A 19,119-nucleotide genomic window follows, 5' to 3' on the forward strand; every position below is an offset into this window, starting at 1 on the left:
CTTGTATCAGGTACAGGATTTAGATAAGGCTAGAAACAGCAAATGGTATATACACTGAAATTCTCTGAAGTTTCAAAAATGGAAGAACAAACTTAAGTGATTGTACTCAATTATATGAATTCAGAATTATCTAGGAACTGCTAGATTTGGAACCAGAGAAGCAGAGCCTTTTTTAGAGCCAGTCCTGAGAATAAAGCCTATTGTCCAAGAGAAGATATCTAAAGACCAGATAACTACATGAGACATCTGAGACTCAGAATGTGCCAATTAAATGGATATAAAGAATGGGTCACTAAGGTAAAAGGAGACTTGATGTTAGTTAGTATTGATGATAATTAATATGTTTATGTTTAAGTTTTCTTGGTTACCTTGGTGACATGTAAGTTTCTCCTCTCAAAACTAGTCCATTGTGAGCCCTCTAAGTAGTTTGGTCTACAACCTGACATCAATGTAATGTGACAATGTAATTATGGGAATTTATGAAAAAACCTTATTGCATTGTTTGAACCTAGCCCTGCATGGCGAGGAAACTGGACCATCTCTATGTGCCTGTTAGAGATGTTGACCAGAAACTCAGATTCAAAGACTGATGTAAGGAATTTTCTCACAATTGTATGTCTCAACCAACCCAAATGTCTTATCTGAAAACTGTCAATCAATTATTGTTTCTAAGGGCCCTTACCAGATCCTTCTGACTACTGCCACAGCTGCCAAACTTGTGGGTGTGTACTCCTGGATCATTGACAAAAGCCCTTGCTCCTGAGTGATGGCAGAACCAACCAGGTACCTCAAGGCTCATCAAGACATCCAGAGTACACAGCTATCCCAAGACTCCAGACAAGGGCTGAGTATACTATCCTAGTTTGTTCCCCCTCTTTCCTTTTGTTATGTGCCCAACCACCAAAGGTCCTGATTCAAGCATGTGTTGGCATTTTTTGCCTCCACATTCTTGGCCTTCCTCTCTTTTCTACTTATAACAAACAATGTCTAGACAAGACCTACCACTCTGTCTGTTTATGCTCTTCGCCCTATTGGGAGTTTTATAATGATATGGTATACACTTCTCTAGTAGGTCCCTTTGAAGAACTAACCCCTGGGCAATATCTTGTCCTGGCCCAACTGGCCTCTTGTGGCATCTTGGTTTATATTGTCCCTACTCCTTCAGAATCCTCCCTTTGGCCAGAAGAGAGAAATGTCAAGATACTATTAGGGGACACCCTGTTTTTCAGTGCTAAGGTCCAGCAAGCAAGCTGTGCTCTAAGCTTGGGATAACAACAATCCTCTGTGCTTGTAACCACCAAGTGAACCCTGGTTCTGTGCCCTGCAGAACAACCACAAGGCTCAATGATCCTAAGGGCTTGGAGACTGTTTGTTGTGGTCTAGCTGTGGACTTGGAGATTGCTTTTACTCAAGACCTAAGACTGCCTGTGTTATAATCTAGCCATTTGTGGTTTTCACACTTAAAAACCCTACCTCTACCATAAACAGGTGAGCCCTCTTTCTTGGGAAGAACTTTGCTCACAATCTGTTCCCTCACTTTGAAATTAAACTTCTGTTTGATTCCTGACTCTCCTGTCTCTAGCATGCTCTGTCTGGCTCTGGCCACCCACAGGTTAGAGGCCAATTTGTTCTGGTTGACACCAGAGACCCCAGAGATTGCTGCAAGGAATGCTTAGATCGCATCTAGGTTTTGTTTTGGATACATCCAAATAGCTTGTGTTTTGGCTTAGCCCAAATTTTATTGACAGTTTACATTTACCTGTAGATGTCTATAACTCAAGCAACATCTGGGAACTGCCCTTTTTGGAAACTGTCTGCATACAGGCACCTTGTAGGCTTGTTTGAACTCTATACTATGCAAAACTCAGAGACTTGAAAGGGGAGTCCAAACCCACTTAATACCAATTCTTTCTAAAAACATTTTCAGTTTTGGGGTTTTGTTCTTGACAGACACAGGACACAAAAGGAAACTGGAAAGCAGAGGTTAAGGGACCGTCAAGGGGTACCTGTTCAGGGGCATCGTGTTCCTTGGAGTTTAAGCCAAGCAGAGCTGCTGATGGAAAGTGGAGAGTATGGCTGGAGAGTCTAAATGTAGCCCTCTGTAAAGGTAAGCTTTGGGAGAAGTTTAGTGCTCCATCCTCCAGCTCTCCAATTGGGGGAGAAAGGTGGCTGAAGCAGTTGGGAAAGTGTTCTGATTTCAGGTGATCAGCTTATCCTTGGTAGATATCATGTTCCTTGGAAAAAAAACTGAGCAGACCTGCTGATGGAAAGTGGAGAGTTAGTTTTAAGTTATGTGAAATTAGCTAGGTGATGATGAAGTCAAGCTAATTTGGATAAGCTTATTATACCTCCAAAAATAACAATAAAACAAAAATTAAAATTATGTAAAAAAGCAGGAAGAAACAAAATGGTCTATGCCTCTAAGGAAAAATCTACTTTTCATAAAGGGAAAAGAAAGAAAAAAGATGTGAACAAAATGTGTTTTCCAGAATAGGAAGACAAAATCTCATTCTGAGATAAAAGTAATCACAGTAAAAATGTCTGAAATTTTCTAATTCAAAGAAGCTTACTTCTACTCACTAAATTTCCTGCCTGAGGCAACACCAATTCCAGTGCATAGGTAGGGAATGGAGGCAAAGGAGACACCAATAGGATTCACCATAAGAGGAGGAGAAGTCTGAAAAAAAATCCTTTCTTCAAAGTTGCTCTAGAAAAATAGTAAGCAAAATTAAATTGTAAGCATCAGTTTTTTTCTCTTTTTTTAAATAATAAATAAATTCATATTTAGTTTTCAACATTCACTTCCATAAGATTTTGAGTTTTAAATTTTCTCCCCTTCCCTCTCCTCCCTGCCCCATGCCCCTGGCATGTAATCTGATACAGGCTTTACTTATACATTCATATTAAGCATATTTTCCCATTAGTCATGATGTATAGAAGAATTAGAACTAATGGGAGGAACCATGAGAAAGAAGAAATGAAACAAAATAACAAAAGAAAAGGAGAGCAAATAGTATGTTTCCATCTGCATTCAGACTCCATAATTTTTTTCTCTAGATGTGGATAGCATTTTCCATCATGAGTCTTTTGGAGTGGGCTTAGATCCTTGTATAAGGACCACAGTTTTTAGGAAAAAAAAACAAAACCAAAAAATTCCAATTTAAACTTATTCAAAGCTAGTATAAGTTGTTCATCCTTTGTTTTCAAAGAGGACCAATTTTGACTCTAAACTGAATTGGATTTCAGTGAGGCAGAGTTGCATAAATTCATCAGCCTTACTCTCTTTTCCAGAGTGAATATAAAAGTCCAGGAACAAGACAAAAGTCAAGATGACTGGCGATGGCCCAGAATGTAGTTGATTACTTTGGCTTCTTCAGTGTCTGACCAAGCTCTAAGTGCTCCACAGCACCTGCTTTAGCTGCCTTCATGACCATTTGAACAAATTGTTCTCATCTGCCCGGTCTGCTCAGGGAAGTCTTTACATGCCTGGGGTAGACATCCCCCTAACTCATCAATGGATTTTGAGACTTGTCTATTATCCTCAGCCTGTCTGCTGAGATGGTTTTACTGGGGTGTGGCCTGTGGAGCATGCTACAGCTTCTGGGAGCCTCAGGTAAGAGTTGGGTGAAAGGTGGACAGGTAAATAAGCAATCCTGAAAAGGGCTAGGTATGCTAAGTGCTAGGCATGCCTGAAGACCCCAAACACCCCTAGTAAAAACTCACTGGACACCCCATACATCCATAACACACCTAAAACAGTGTCCTCCTAGAATTTAAGAATAGGGCTTTGGGCCATTCAATTCTGATAGTGTGACTTGGCTAGACCTATTCAGATTAAAGGCTTACTTAAGTATTTCCATTAAAACAACAATAGGATCAAACTACCAAACAATGTTTTATAGAGCTAGAAAACAAATAACAAAATTCATCTGAAAGAATAAAAAGTCCAGAACATCAAAGTAACTAATGAAAAGAAATGCAAGTGAAGGTGACCTGATCTTAAATTGTATTATAAAGCAGTAATCATCAAAAGTACTTGGTTCTGGCTAATCAGTAGAATAGGTTAGGTAAGCAAGACACAACAGTCAATGACTATACTAATCTACTATTTGATAGATAAATCCAAAGACTCCACCTTCTGAGATAAGAAATCACTATTTAGTAACAACTGCTGGGAAAACTGGAAAAATGTATGGCAGAAACTGGGCATAGATCAACATCTTACACATTATATCAAGGTAAGGTCAAAATGGATACATGATTTAGATATAAAGACTTGATGCTATGGAATAGTTTACCTTTCAGATCTATGGAGAAGGAAAGAATTTATGACCAAGCAAGAGATAGAGAACATTATGAAATGCAAAGTGAACAATTTGATTACATTAAATTGAAAAGTTTTTGCACAAGTAAAGCCAATGCATCTAAGATTAGGAGGGAAGAAGAAAACTAAAAAAAGTGCTTAGAAGATTATGCAAGAAATTTAAATTAAATTTATGCAAGAAAATTAGAGAAATGCAAATCAGAATGACTCTGAGGTACCACATTACACCTGTCAGATTGGCTAACATGACAAAACAGGACAATGACAAATGTTGGAGAAGATGTGGGAAAATTGGAACACTAGTGCTTTGCTGGTGGAGTTGTAAACTGATCCAACCATTTTGGAGAGCAATTTGGGGTTATGCCCTTTAGGCTTAGCCCCAAAGGAAACAAAGACTAGAGGCTAGCCCAAGAAATGGTTAAAGTGGAAGGCTTAAAAAAGATAGTAGGTATTTCTGCTGCTCAGCCTTAGTTTTATTTGTTTGATTTGTTCACAATTAAACCTCCTGCTCATAAAACTGGAGGACTTTGATGCTAAGGCAGGGTTTTAGGGCTCTTCCAGCCTAAAGAGCTTTATAGAGCTCCTTCCTTCCTCCCTTCCTCCCCAGGGCCAGTTCCTGCTCTTACCCCCTGGTAGTTGGAAAGCAAAGGGGGAGCAAGGAAGTCTTTCATAGATGGTGGTGGTTACTAGGGAATTTTTGGGTGTACCATGGGGTCTGTACTTTCCAGCAGGTGGTAGAAGTGATCAGTAAAGCTCTCTTTATTACAAACCTACAAAAAATGTATCAGCATCAGAGGAGAAAATGTGGCAAAATTGTGCCTACCCTTTGACCCCACAATACCGCTTCTAGGGCTGTATCCCAAAGAGATCATAAAAATGGGAAAAGGACCAACATATATAAAAATATTTATAGCAGCTCTTACTGTGGTGGCAAAGAATTGGAAATTGAGGGGATGCCCATCAATTGGGGAACGGCTGAACAAGTTGTGGTATATGAATGTAATGGAATACTATTGTGCTATAAGAAATGATGAGCAGGCAGAATTCAAAAACACTTGGAAAGACTTACATGAACTGATGCTGAGTGAAATGAGCAGAACCAGTAGAACGTTGTGCACAGTAACAGCCACATTATGGGATGACTGACTTTGATAGACTTGGCTCTTCTCAGCAATGCAAGAATCTAAGACAACTCCAAAAGATTCATGATGGAAATTGCTATCCACACCCAGAGAAAGAAATATGGAGTCTGAATGCAGATGGAAGTATACTGTTTGCTCTCCTTATTCTTTGTGGTTTTGTTTTATTGCTTCATTCTTGTGGTTCCTCCCATTAATTCTAATTGTCCTTTACATCATGACTAATGGGAAAATATGCTTAATATGAATGTGTATGTAGAGCCTATATTGGAATGTATACTATCTCTGGGTGGGTGGGGGGGGGAAAAATGGGAGGCGGAGAAAATTTAAAACTCAAAATCTTACAGAAGTGAATGTTAAAAACTAAAAATAAATAAATTAAAAAAAATATATAAAAACAACAATAAGCTGATCCCAAAGCAAAAATATTGCAAAACCATGACATTAAAAAAAAATCCAAGACAAAAAAAACCCCCAACCAACCCCTTGAATTTTTGCAAAAATAAATGATTACTAATTATTAATATATATACTTGTTTATGGGGGACTACATGTTGTATGTGTATGTGTTTTGCCCACTCATCTATTTCTCATCATTCTGTACTCCAACATTTTGGGGTGCCCCTGAGCCCCAACAAGGGCAGGAGGTTAGCTGCTCTCTGTTTTCTTTTCTTTTTTTTTTTTGGTGAGGTAGTTGGGGTTAAGTGACTTGCCCAGAGTCACACAACTAGTAAGTGTTATGTGTCTGAGGCTGGATTTGAACTCAGGTCCTTCTGACTCCAGGACCGGTGCTGTATTCACTGTGCCACCTAGCTGCCCCAAGGTTAGTTGCTCTTTTTTCAGAAAGAAGCTAGGCTATGGAGCCAGAATTATATCTATTTCCTTGTCCCGCTAAATATTGCTAATCTAGAGGGAATAATATTTAAGTTCAAGCTACACTCCTAGACCCTCTCCCTTTAATGAGGAAAGAATGTCCCAAGTCATATCTAGAAGACTTGACTACATTCCCACCAAATGCCAGTTACACAAAGATCATTACACATGGTAATCAGTAAATAAACTTATTTATTCAAAATTATATCAAATAGAAGTTAAAGAGGTTATACAAATAAGACTATAGCAGACAATGCGAAGTGAATGAGCTCTCTCACAGGGAGTAAGATATCTTGGGGGGGGGAGAGGGGGAGAGAGAGAGAGAGAGAGAGAGAGAAAAGAGAGAGAGAGAGGATCTGATCTCAACCAAAGGGAAATTCCCTCAATTTCTAAATTTCTGGAGTGGTAAGTTGGGACCAGGGATATGTTTCAGGTTCTGGCTCCTCTATGGAGAAGTTTTTTTCTTAGAGTCTTTATTTCCTTTCAGGGGGATTTTCCCAGAAGACAGCCTGGAACTTGCTTAGCCTTTCCCAAAGCAAGAATCTTGGGATCTTGACTTTCCCAAACTATCACCAACTCCACCCCTTATCTAAGTATGAAGTATTGAGTAAAGATTCTGTTATCAATTTGGAGAGTCTTAGGCAAATGGTCTTGAGCCTCAGGTTACATATTTGTTACAAGCATTTTATTTTTCTTTCTTTTTTGGGGGGGGGTTAGGTAGGTGGTATTATGGGAGAAATGTCTCCTTTTTGAGTTCACGTGGTAGGTTATTGGGGCTGAAATAAATCTACTACAACACAGAAATTATACAGGTTGAAAACCTAGGTTTTATCATGCTTAAGCACAGGTTTGGGGCCAGGATCAAGATTCTCACAAGGCTTCTTATAGATAAAATCATGTCAGTGACAGAGAAATAATTCTTTTTAAAATTATGATCTTGTACATTCTTTTAGGCTATAAAAGTTAAGAAAAAAGAGACAGGTTCATAATTCCATGCTATTTTCAATGTCCTAAAATTTTAGCAAATTTAGTTAAACAGAATTATTATCTTGTACATCCCTTAAGGAAACATATCCAATCAAACAGACACTATAGGTAAACTAAGTCAGGCTACAGATTAAACTCCATTTCCAGGGATCACCATGGTCTTAGTGAGGGGAGAGATTTACATTCTTATAAAGTCAACATCAGTAGAATCCTTTCCTCAAATAAGGCAGGTTAAATTACTTGGGAAGCCTTGTCTCCCTTTTTGACTTCTTGACTGAGGAATGTTCACAAGGCCTTTAGTAAATTTTCACATCCCATGAGACAGGTTTCAGCCAGCTCAATAACCTGCCTAAGAGGAAAAGCCCTAACCTCTCCCCAAATAATATGAATTAACAAAAGGAAATCAAAGGTGAAAAATTATTATCACAGTGGGAAGGACAGGAAAAAATGCTTATAAATTGAAAAAATATTAATTTAAAAAACAAGTCTTACCTAATCTGTGGCACTCAGAACTGAACACAAAACTCCAGCTATGATCTGACTAGATTGGCGCATATTAGAATTATCATCTCCCTAACTCTGGGTTATGTCTTATTGCAGATTAGTATAACCCTAGCTATTTTGACTACCATAATATATGGTTGATTTATGGAACTTGCAGTACGGTAAAAATTCCATTTATTTTTCAGACAAAACTAGTCTCTAGCCCTGCCTCTCCAGTCTTAAAATTTGAATCCAAATATAAGATATTTCATTGATCCCTATTAGATTTTTAAAAAATAATTAATTTATTTTTAATTTTCAAGATTCACTTCCATAAGATTTTGAGTTTTAAATTTTCTCTGCTTCTTTCTCCTCCCTGCCCCAAGATGGCATCCAATCTGATATAGGCTCTACTTATACATTCATATTAAGCATATTTTCCCATTGGTCATGATGTAAAGAACATTTAGAATTAATGGGAGGAATCATGAGAATGAAGCAATAAAACAAAACAACAAAGGAAAAGGAGAGCAAATAGTATGCTTGCATCTGCATTCAGACTCCATATTTCTTTCTCTGGATGTGGATAGCATTTTCCATTGTGAGTCTTTTGGAGTGGTCTTAGACCCTTGCATTGCTGAGAAGAGCAAAGTCTATCAAAGTCAGTCATCACATAATGTGACTGTTACTGGGTACACTGTTCTCCTGGTTCTGCTCATTTCACTCAGCATCAGTTTCTGAAGTTTGCCTGCTCATCATTTCTTATAGCACAATAGTATTCCATTACATTTATATACCATAACTTGTTCAGCCATTCCCCAATTGATGGGCATCCCCTCAATTTCCAATTCTTTGCCACCACAGTAAGAGCTGCTATAAGTATATTTATACATGTGGGTCCTTTTCCCATTTTTATGATTTCTTTGGGATACAGCCCTAGAAGCGGTATTGTGGGGTCAAAGGGTATGCACATTTTTATAGTCCTTTGGGCATAGTTTCAAATTGCTATCCAAAATGGTTGGATCAGTTCACAACTCCACCAGCAAAGCATTAGTGTTCCAATTTTCCCACATCTTCTCCAACATTTGTCATTGTCCTGTTTTGTCATGTTAGACAATCTGATAGGTGTGATGTGGTACCTCAGAGTCATTTTGATTTGCATTATCTAATCAATAGTGATTTAGAATTTTTTTTCATGTGACTATAGATAACTTTAATTTCTTCCTCTGAGAACTGCCTGTTCATATCCTTTGACCACTTATCAATTGAGGAATGACTTGTATTCTTAAAAAAAAATCCGTATCCGATTTTATCCAGATTTGGACCAATTCCAGAGTCTCTGAATCTATACTTGATAATCAGTCCTATGGTAAGTGTGAGTTGAGCATCCTGTGGAAACTGTGTTGCTAGATTGAGCTGGCCTCAGAATCTGGAAGACTGAATTTCAAATCCTGACTAACACAGACTTTCTTTGAGAATCTGGGCAAATCTCTTAACTTTTCATGGCTTCTATTTAAGACTCCTTCTTAGAGGGAGTTTCCATACTGGAAGTTTTCTACACCAATGAAATCACAGTTCCAGATCAACAACAATAATAAAAACAAAGAACAACCCTAACCCTTATATTATTTTCTTCTATATAAACCTTAGCTCCTTGCAGAGTGGAGATTGTTTTCTTTTTATCTTCATGCCTGTCTAGCACAGGTCCCCATACACAGTAGGTATCTAATAAATGTTTATTGAATTGAATCTTGAAGCTAACATCTTTGCAAAAAAAGGTTGATCTCCCCTCCATGCTCCAGTCTTTTCTCTTCCCATTCTTTCTCAGGAAGATACCCTTAGTTCTCAAGATTATGAAGGAAATTTTGAGTACTTGGATAGAAGAGTGGTTTAGAAACTGGTGATATCACTTGTAAAAGATCTAAATAATTTAAAAGATTGCATATGTAGTTGAACTGTTTTTTTTTTTAATCTTTTACTGCCAGATAGAATGGCTGTCCTATTCACTAATAAGTTTTCTAGGCAAGTAAAATGCTGAAAAATCTGGACCCTTTATACAAACTATCTGAAAGTGGGTTGAAAGATAATGTGTTTTGGAGGAAAATCAACAAGTCTAATAACACGGTTGTTACCAATTTACTTTTCCTGGAAGACACTGAATGAAAGGGAGGACTGAGGAGCAGGCATCGATGCTGGTACAACTTTTACCTTGGGTACTTGGAATGTGTTTTATGAGCTATGCTTAGGCAGTTATTTAAGACCTTGGGTGCACAGTACCATGACTCTTCTTTGCTTTCTTCTTTTTATGCTTTCTTCTTTCTTTTGTTCCTCCATCTCTGATATGTATCAAAGATTGCCTTTTGGCCTTTTGGATATTTGAAGCCAAGAGTAATGCAACTGCAGATAAAAATTTTCCACACTTCTGGCTCCTCTAGAGAAGCATACGTTTATTGCAGCTCGTTACCCAAATTGATTCTTTAAACAATAGATAGTACAAGGGGTTCTACTGTTTTGTCATAAGGATATGAGATGCCACAAGATGACCTATAAGAAAAGACTTCTCTGAAATGATTTCAGTTGGAATAGGCTCTTTCTCTCTCCCCAATGGTTATGGCTAGAATTGTGTTAGAATGACTTAGTTTCTCTGCAAAGAGTTTTTGTTGTTGTTCAGTTGCTTCAATAGTATTTGACTCTTTGTGACCCCATTTGAGGTTTTCTTGGCAAAGATATTGGAGTGGTTTGCCATTTCCTTCTCCAGCTTAAGGTTAAATGACTTGCTCAGTATCACACAGCTAATAAAATCTGAGGTAGGATTTGAATTCATGAAGCTGAGTCTTTCTGATTCCAAACCCAGTGCTCTATCCATTGTGCCATCTAGATGACTGAAGAGAGCTTTAGGGATGCACTGATGATTTAGCTGGAAGCTCATCAGTAGCACTTCTCCCTTATGAGTCTCAGGGTATCTTAGATACTATCTACTAAAATATTATGCTCAATTTTCTTTTTGCCTCAAAAAGCCAACCTTAAAAATCCGAAACAGATGAACCCATTTCCAACAGGCAAGATAATTTTCATTAGATTGGCTTAGAATTTAGCTTTTTTTTTTTTAAAGGGGGCAGTAACTCTAGCCACATAGGTTCATGGTATATTTTCTTCACTAGATCTCAGCTGGATTTCACTTTTGTGATAGGCACGTTCTCTCTGCATGAAATACTAGGTCAAATAGATATGCTCTAGATGGAGGCCATAAAAACTAAACAGGGTGTCCCAAAAGTAGTGCAGTCATAAGCCTTTAACAACTTTAAAAGCTTATAGACATGGTTCTAGGTATGGGATCATAGAATTACTATAGAACGTTAAATCTGGAATGAACCTTGAAGGCCATCTATTCTATCCCTCCTCCAATGTACAGATTAGAAAACTGAGGTTTAGAGAGGTAAAATGACTTGCCTAAAGTCACACAGCTAGTTAGTGGCATAACTTAAACTGAGGTTTTCTTTCTGCTAGTTTAGTGTTCTTTTCACTGCCTCCCACATTGAGCCTAAATGGATTTAGTAAAACCACAGATTGGGAAACTCACATTAAGAGGATTTAAGGGAAAGGATTAGAAAAGTAATTCAATCAGATTACACAGAGCTAACCCTAAGGAGAAGAGGAGAATTGATTCTTAAAACACAGCACCATTAATTATTACATACAACTTTCATTGTAGTTTCTTTTACATGTATAGGAATTGTGAGAATAAAGAAAAGCTCGTTATATCACTCTTGAAATGTCTGGGTTACAGTTTCTTCATTTATAAAACAAGAGAGTTGAATTCCCAAGATACTTTATAGCTCTTGGAGTCTGCACTATTCCTTGGTGAATAGTCTCTATGCTTCTTCCTTCCTTCCTCCCTCCCTCCCTCCCTTTTTCCTTTCTTCTCTTCCTTCCTTCCTTGTTATTTTTTGATTGAATAAAGCTGTGGAACATTGCAGATTCTAAAGAATTACAGCAAAAGATCACCAAAGAGCACACAGAGGAGTACAGAGTGCTTGAATACTCTGTGACATGTTACAAACAGAGTTATATAACAAGAATGAAGGATAATTATTGTAGTTAATAGAGAGCCAGACTTGGAGTGTACAAGGCGTGGGTTCAAATCCTGCCTCTAATACTTATTAGCTATGTGACCATAGACAAGTTACTATTTCTGTTTTCTTATCAGTAAAATGGGGGAAATACACACTTAATGTCTACCTCATAAATTGGTTTGAGGCTCAGATTGAATAATAGTTGTGAAAGGCATTGTAAACCTATCTAAATGTAAGAACTGACACAAAAACCTCTTCCAGAGTTTGATTGGCCTTGTCTGCATTAGGTCAGGAATGGTGATTCCACTAGTGGTAGAGAGCTGTGGTTGTTATTGTTTCTTTCTCTGGCTTTTCTCTGCCCTTTCATGTATATGGGAGAAGAGAAGATGCTCAAGGTCTGAAAAACTGGGAATGGCAAACCTCAGAGCTGGTTGGTAGTTATCAGACAAATAACAATGACCTAGCTTATAGCTTTGCTGTCAGAGATGTTGATTTGGGTAGTATATCGTATAATCACCATGGGTTAGGGTAAGGTTTATCGCAGAGGAACCAAAATCCCAAAGAAAGATGAAGCCTAAGAGCATTAGCCAGCTATGATGGCCACGCTCTTTGTTTGAAAACTTTTGGCAGCTGGATGTCCTTATCTACTGCAAGGGAGAAGAAAGGCTCCGCACCAACTGAAGCTCCAAGGGAATAAAACAGGTAAGGGTTTCTGCTGGTCCTGGGGCCAGGGTTTTTCCAGTCTTTTCTAAAAGAACTGGGAATAGTCTTTGTGCAGGCTTTAAACTTGAAAGCATAGTAGTAGCCATTTTTTTTTTTGTTACATCAGAAGCAATGCCTGGTAGAAAGCATGTGTGTTAAGCAGATCATCATCCTGTGGAAATCAAAGGAGTAACATCCTAAAGAAACAATGTATCTGTGCAGGTGAAGCAGGCTCTTCCAGCAGAGAATATGAGTCTGTGGAAGAGGAGTAATGACCGTACTAGAAGTTCTTAGTGGTCCTACAGCACTGGTGGTATGAGTTGCCTCTCTGCACATGGTCCTTACGTGATATGCCTCTTCACATGCATCCCATTGATGCTACCTGTTTTTGTGGGTAGCTGTGCCCAGGGTTTATGGAGGGATCTGTTTTGTTGCTACCTTCCTTAGCGAGCTATTCCATTAAATGTCTTTGCTTTGAACAAATTGTATCCTCTTGTTGATTACATGCTGGTGGAGGCTTGTGAGCTATCATTTAGTGGTACAGTTCTGTAAGATACCTTGAACCTGTTTGCTGTGAGTTGTGAAGGGAATACTCCCAGTCACTACTTAAATGTTATTTATTTTTGTACCACTGGTACCCATGCAATGTCAAGAGATTCCAAAGATAGCTCCAGCTCTCCTATGAAAGATTTATAGAAGAATCACTCAGGAGGCTTGGAGAAGTTGTGATCTCTGTCACTGGAGGGAGTACCCACATTGATGAGATAACAGAACCGTTTGAGTATGGAAGTAGCTAATGCCAAGTGTCTGGAAGAAGTATATTTCTCCTGGGTAATCCTGATAACCACTTCATAATCTTCTACCAGATTTAATAGTTTCCCCTATATCCATTTTTAAATTTTTTTTATTTTTTTGTGAGACAATAGGGGTTAAGTGACTTGCCCAGGGTCACACAGCTATTAAGTGCCAACCGTCTGAGACCTGATTTGAACTCAGGTGTTCCTGACTCCAGGGCCACTACTCTATTCATTTTCCCCTATATCACAAAGTCACTGAATATTGCCTATAATGATATGAAAAAGAATGTCTAGCTTCTACTTTCATTCTCACTGAAGCATCAGAGAGTAATCACAAAGCTGGTCCGGAGGGAGAGTATAATAACTGTGTTCGAGAGCTTCCATCATTCAGACATCTACTGTAGGGTCTTTTCTGTTGAAAGCTGAACCACTAATTAAATTTCATCCTTCATAAAGTAAAAGAGTGACAAGGAGGAACTTATTCTGAACCTAATTTTTGGAGAATTGGCTAGTGAAATTGGTTAGTGAACTAGAAAGTAGAGAAACCTTAAGAGGTAGTGACTACAGCTTTGAGAAGGTAGGTAATACAAAGAAGGGTTTTGTGGGACTGCAATTAAGAAGGAGGAGCCCTCTTCTCTGACTTCTGGTTTCAGGACTGTTAGACCTCTTCAGGCTCCTGGATTCTAAGTTTTACAGGGATTGCTTATGTAGTCATTATGCCTAAGTTGGTAGGTCAGTGTTATGCATTTGTTCATTTACCACTTGAAGGGCTGTGAAAGTGTTGCTAAGAAAGCAGCTGTCATTGACCTTGTGACATGAAGTCACCACATAACATGTTTCTAGCTAAATAAAACTACTCCCTATCCCTAGCATACACTACTTGTTCCTGATTTGTCTCTTATTTGTTTGACCATTCCTTGTTAGATAGTTATTCAGGTCAAAGCCGGTGTGTCCTAAGGATCTCTCCTGTGCCTTCTCTTTTCTTTCTATACTATGTTATTTGGTGACCTCCTTAAGTTCCTGTGGGAATTACTTTTATGCAGATGATTTCCAGGTTTATGTTTCTAACCCTAATTTCTCTCCTGAGCTTCATGCAAACCCTCACCTGTTCACAACTTTCCTATGACTGTCGAGAGAACCATGATCCTCCAAGTCTGCCAGGCTTGCAACCTCATTGTCATCCTTGACTCTCAACTCTCTCTCATTTCATGTATCCAATCTGTTGTCAGATCTTCACATCTCTAGCATATGTCCTTTTGAATTGTAATTATAATTGGACTCCCTTGTGAACCAAATTAATTATTGGGTTCCATTTGTGCTAAGCTTCTTGTAAATAATGTGCATTTTGGTGGACTAGAGGGCACAAACCATAGAGCTCCCTCTCCTCTGAGTGCTCCCACCACAAAGTTGAGGCAGTAGGCTTGGGGGCAGAACATGCTCAGAAAATTCCAACAAGGTTCCTTGTCCTATCCACAGCCTCCAAATATTCCTAACTGCAATTTCTTTGTTCTAACCTCAGTTTCCCTGTTCTGATTGATCAGTCAATCAGAAAGAAGCAACATCCATGTTGCCCAAGAGTATGTAAACTTGCTATGGGTGTCCTTGACTACTGAGGAACCTTGGATCCTATTTATTGGCACTTGCCAGCTTTGCTAATAAATTGATTGTGCTCAGAACTTGGTTGCCTCAGTTTATCTTTATCACAGATTTCAATCTTGACATCCCCTTCTCTCAGTTCACACAGTTTCCACAGCAGAACAGGCTTTTGCCTTCTATTTGTTTTTCCCACCTCAAATCTCTCTCTGCTTCAATTAATGTTCTACTCAGCTGACAAAATGGTATTTTTAAGGTGAAGGTCTGGCAAGGTCACCCCCACCCCCACCCTGTGCCACCTTAGGGTGATTTTATTAACATATCCAAATCTTTTCAAAGTTATTGCCAAACCTTCAAAGTTACATCTTAAAGTTATCAGCATCTTTTTGATATTCTGCTGGTCTGGAACTGTGGAGGTCTGGATTTTGTTCGGAATTTACATATCAGAGGATCAGAGACCTTGACATCAGTTCCGTGATGGCATCCCCTGGTTCAGCACATATTACCAGGATGTTAATTGTGGTTAATATATGACAAAACTTATAAATTATGCTTCTTTGATCTTTGGGATAGGTCATGCATGATTTCAAGGTTCACTTTTGCAGTCTTATTTCATGATATTTCCCTTTAATACTGGTTACTTCTAAACTTACAGTACTAACTAGAAAGGGGTATGGTGGTCAGGGGGACCAGAACAAGATACAGTTTTAATGCACTCTGTCAGGGTATGTTCCCAATAACGTTATTGGGAATTGGTCAAAAGATAGTATTCTTTTTCTAAGTTTTACCATTTACTTCCAGATGACATTCTTTAAGAATGACCATCCATCTCTGGTCTCTGCCTTTGCACAGGCTTCCTCCGTGCTTATTATATGGTCTTTTCTCACTCTTTCCTCTGCAAAGCTCAAACTTTCTTTAAGACTCAGCTCAAGGGCCATTCCTTCTATAAAAAAAAAACTTTTTCCCCTCCCTCATCTCCCCAGTTAACAGTGATACATATATAATACATACTGCACATACATACATGCATATTTTATATTTCTGTACATTGTTTCCCTAATAGAATATGAGCTCCTTGAGATAAGGGACTCTTTTCTTTTGGCTTCTGTAACACCAACATAAAGTATATTATATTCAACAAGAAATCTTTGGTTTTTTTTTTTGGCCAGGCAATGGGGTCAAGTGACTTGCCCAAGGTCACACAGCTAGTAAGTATTATGTGTCTGAGGCCAGATTTGAACTCAGGTCCTGAATCCAGGGCTGTGCTCTATCCATTGCATCACCTAGCTGCCCCCTCAAGAAATCTTTGTTGAATGAATGAATGAATAAATAAATCTCTAAGGGGAGATGACAACAGAGGAACTTAGGGAAAGTGGCACATGCTTGCTTTATTTCAGAAGGGGTCAAGGTAAAGTTAGGACCTAGCAGAGGTGGGTTCCTCAGAAGATGTAAACTTGAGTTTAAAGTACAACTTAAGATACGTAGCAAATGTCTGCTATTGAAGCAGACTAAGTTCTTCTTCCTTCTCCCTCTACCCCTACTGTGATCCCTCTTTTACAATTATTAAGAAAGCACTTAAAAATCATTCTAGTCTGGAGCCCTCGGACTAATCTAAAAGAGAGATTTTCAGAGTCTTTCATTAACCATCACTACCAAAGCATGTGTCATGTGCTTCCCCTCTCCAGATTAGCCTAGGAAGAACTCCTCCTTGAAGCAATTAGTATGGTGACTAGACAAGGGCAGAGGGCCCTTGACCATCCACCTTGACTAGATTAGGTTAATCACAAAGCTAAGAGAAGGAAGACATCTCTTTGATTACTTTAGTAAATGGAAGTATCTTTCAAATTCACTTTTGACCAGCAAGAAAGGAGAATCCTTAAAAGAGATGGTCAAAGAGGAGCTAAAAGTTTTAGGAAAATGATTCTCCAAGGATATAATGACAGATAAATGACTATTATTCTGTTTGATGAAGGAAACTGTTATCTGAACTTTTATCTCACCCTGAGCTCTGTAACTATGTTTATCCTATTGTGAATTTTCTTTGTTGGGGACACTATAAGTTGTGCCCTCAAAAATGGCTTGTTAGATTTTCAGTCATGAGGTGGTTGTGTCTTTGGTTGTCTCTTTCTCTAAGAGAAATGCTTGGATTGGAATAACCAAAACTACTTTTGGCAAGCTTGTGTCTAAAGCATGGGATACAAAATTTTCTTCTGCAATGTATTTTCAGTTCCAAAGCACTGAATCTATTCCTTCCCGATTACATACACACAGATTTGTGTATGTATACATATATACATACATACATATACCCACATATATAATAACACCCCCTGTATGTTCCTCCACCAGACTTGCACTCACAGATTGGGTTCCCAGAAGGTGACTCTTCTCTAAGCTTCCAGGGTACTGTGGCTGCTTCTACTTTTAAAACTGTGGCTTATGAACCATTTTCTTCCCCCTGAAACCCCCAAGTAATTCCTACTAACAATTATCCGGAAGATAAAATTAACTCTCAGCAAAGGCATTTACTAAGATAGTACAGCACAAATAGTAGCCACAAAACATTTCCCTGCCAAAAGCAGGGGCACACTCTTCCAGAAATACACCCAGCATCCATGGGAAAAGTGGCCTCAAACGTAATATATAATGGTAGTGAGGCACACATGCTGGATACATGTAAATGTAACTCAAAACTTCTGGTACTGCATGGTCTAGAAGCCCTGTTTCTCTTTATAGAGTCTTCAAGTACTCATTTCTCTCCTCTGCCTTTTAGAATCCTTAGCTTCCTTTACGGGTTAGCTAACGTGCTGTTTTCCCTGCCTTTCAAAATACCCTAGTTAATGCCATCCCTTGCCTCAATTTATTGCAGATTTACTTGCTTCCATAGTATCCTAGATCTAGGCTGCTGATGGTATAGCAGATAAAGTGTCATATCTGGAGTCAGGACAACCGTAATTCAAATCTAGCCTCAGATGCTTACTAGCTGTGTGACCCTGGGCAAGTCACTTAATCTCTGTCTGCTTTAGTTTCCTCATCTGAAAATGGGGATTATTATAGCATTATATTATATTATTATATTAGCATTATTATATCTCCTGGGATTGTTTTGAGGTATGAGATAATAATTGTAAAATGTTTAGCACAGCACCTGGTACATAGTAAGTAATATAGAGATATAAGCTATAATTAGAGCAGCAAGGCATTTCAGAGACCATCTAGTCCATTCTCCAACATTTTACAGATGTAGAAAATGAGGAGACCTGAAGTTCCTTGCTCAAGGTCACCTAAGCAATAAAAGTCAGAGGTAGTATTTGAACTCAGGTCCTCTGTTGTTATTACTGTTGTTCAGTCATATCCCACTTTCTGTGACCCCATTTAGGGTTTTCTTGGCAAAGATACCAGAGTGGTTTTGCCATTTCCTTCTCCAGATCATTTTACAGATGAGGAGGAATTTGAGGCAAACAGAGTGAAGTAATTTGCCCAGGGTCACACAGCTAGTGTTGGAAGCCAGATGTGAACTCAGATGAGTTTTCCTGACTTCAGACCCAGAACTTTATCCACTTTGCCACCATCATCTGACTCCAGAACTAATGCTTCAGATTTTATCCCTCTAGTGCAGGGAAAGGCTGGTTTTTGTTTTGTTTTTGTATTGTCATTACTAAGTACAGTGTCTTACATAGAACAATAACAACAAGAATAACTAAGATTTATATAGCACTTTAAAGTTGACAAACTATTTTATAAATATCATCTCACTTTATCTTCAAAACAACCCTTTAGGTAGGTGCTGAAGAAACTGAGGCAGATAGAAATAAAATGACTTGTCCAGGGTCACATGGCTAGTAAATGTCTGAGGCTGGACTTGAACTCAGTTCTTCCTGTCTCCAGGTCCAGGGTTCTACACACACTTAATAAATGCTTATTGAATGAATTGAGTGGCAGATGTCCAATCTCAGATATCTAAGTCCAATGCTTTTTTCTCTATGCTAATACAAATAAAGCACCTTAGGGAGTTGTTACAACATTAAAGCTTTCATTATGTACATTAAATATTGGGCAAAAAAGGATTAATCTTAAATAGGTATATATAAAATTAATATGCTAATAAAATATAAAATAACATTACTTAATACAATAGACATTTTATA

Source organism: Phascolarctos cinereus, unplaced genomic scaffold, assembly GCF_003287225.1.
Source record: "Phascolarctos cinereus isolate Bilbo 61053 unplaced genomic scaffold, phaCin_HiC Scaffold_726;HRSCAF=1367, whole genome shotgun sequence".
NCBI lineage: Eukaryota > Metazoa > Chordata > Mammalia > Diprotodontia > Phascolarctidae > Phascolarctos > Phascolarctos cinereus.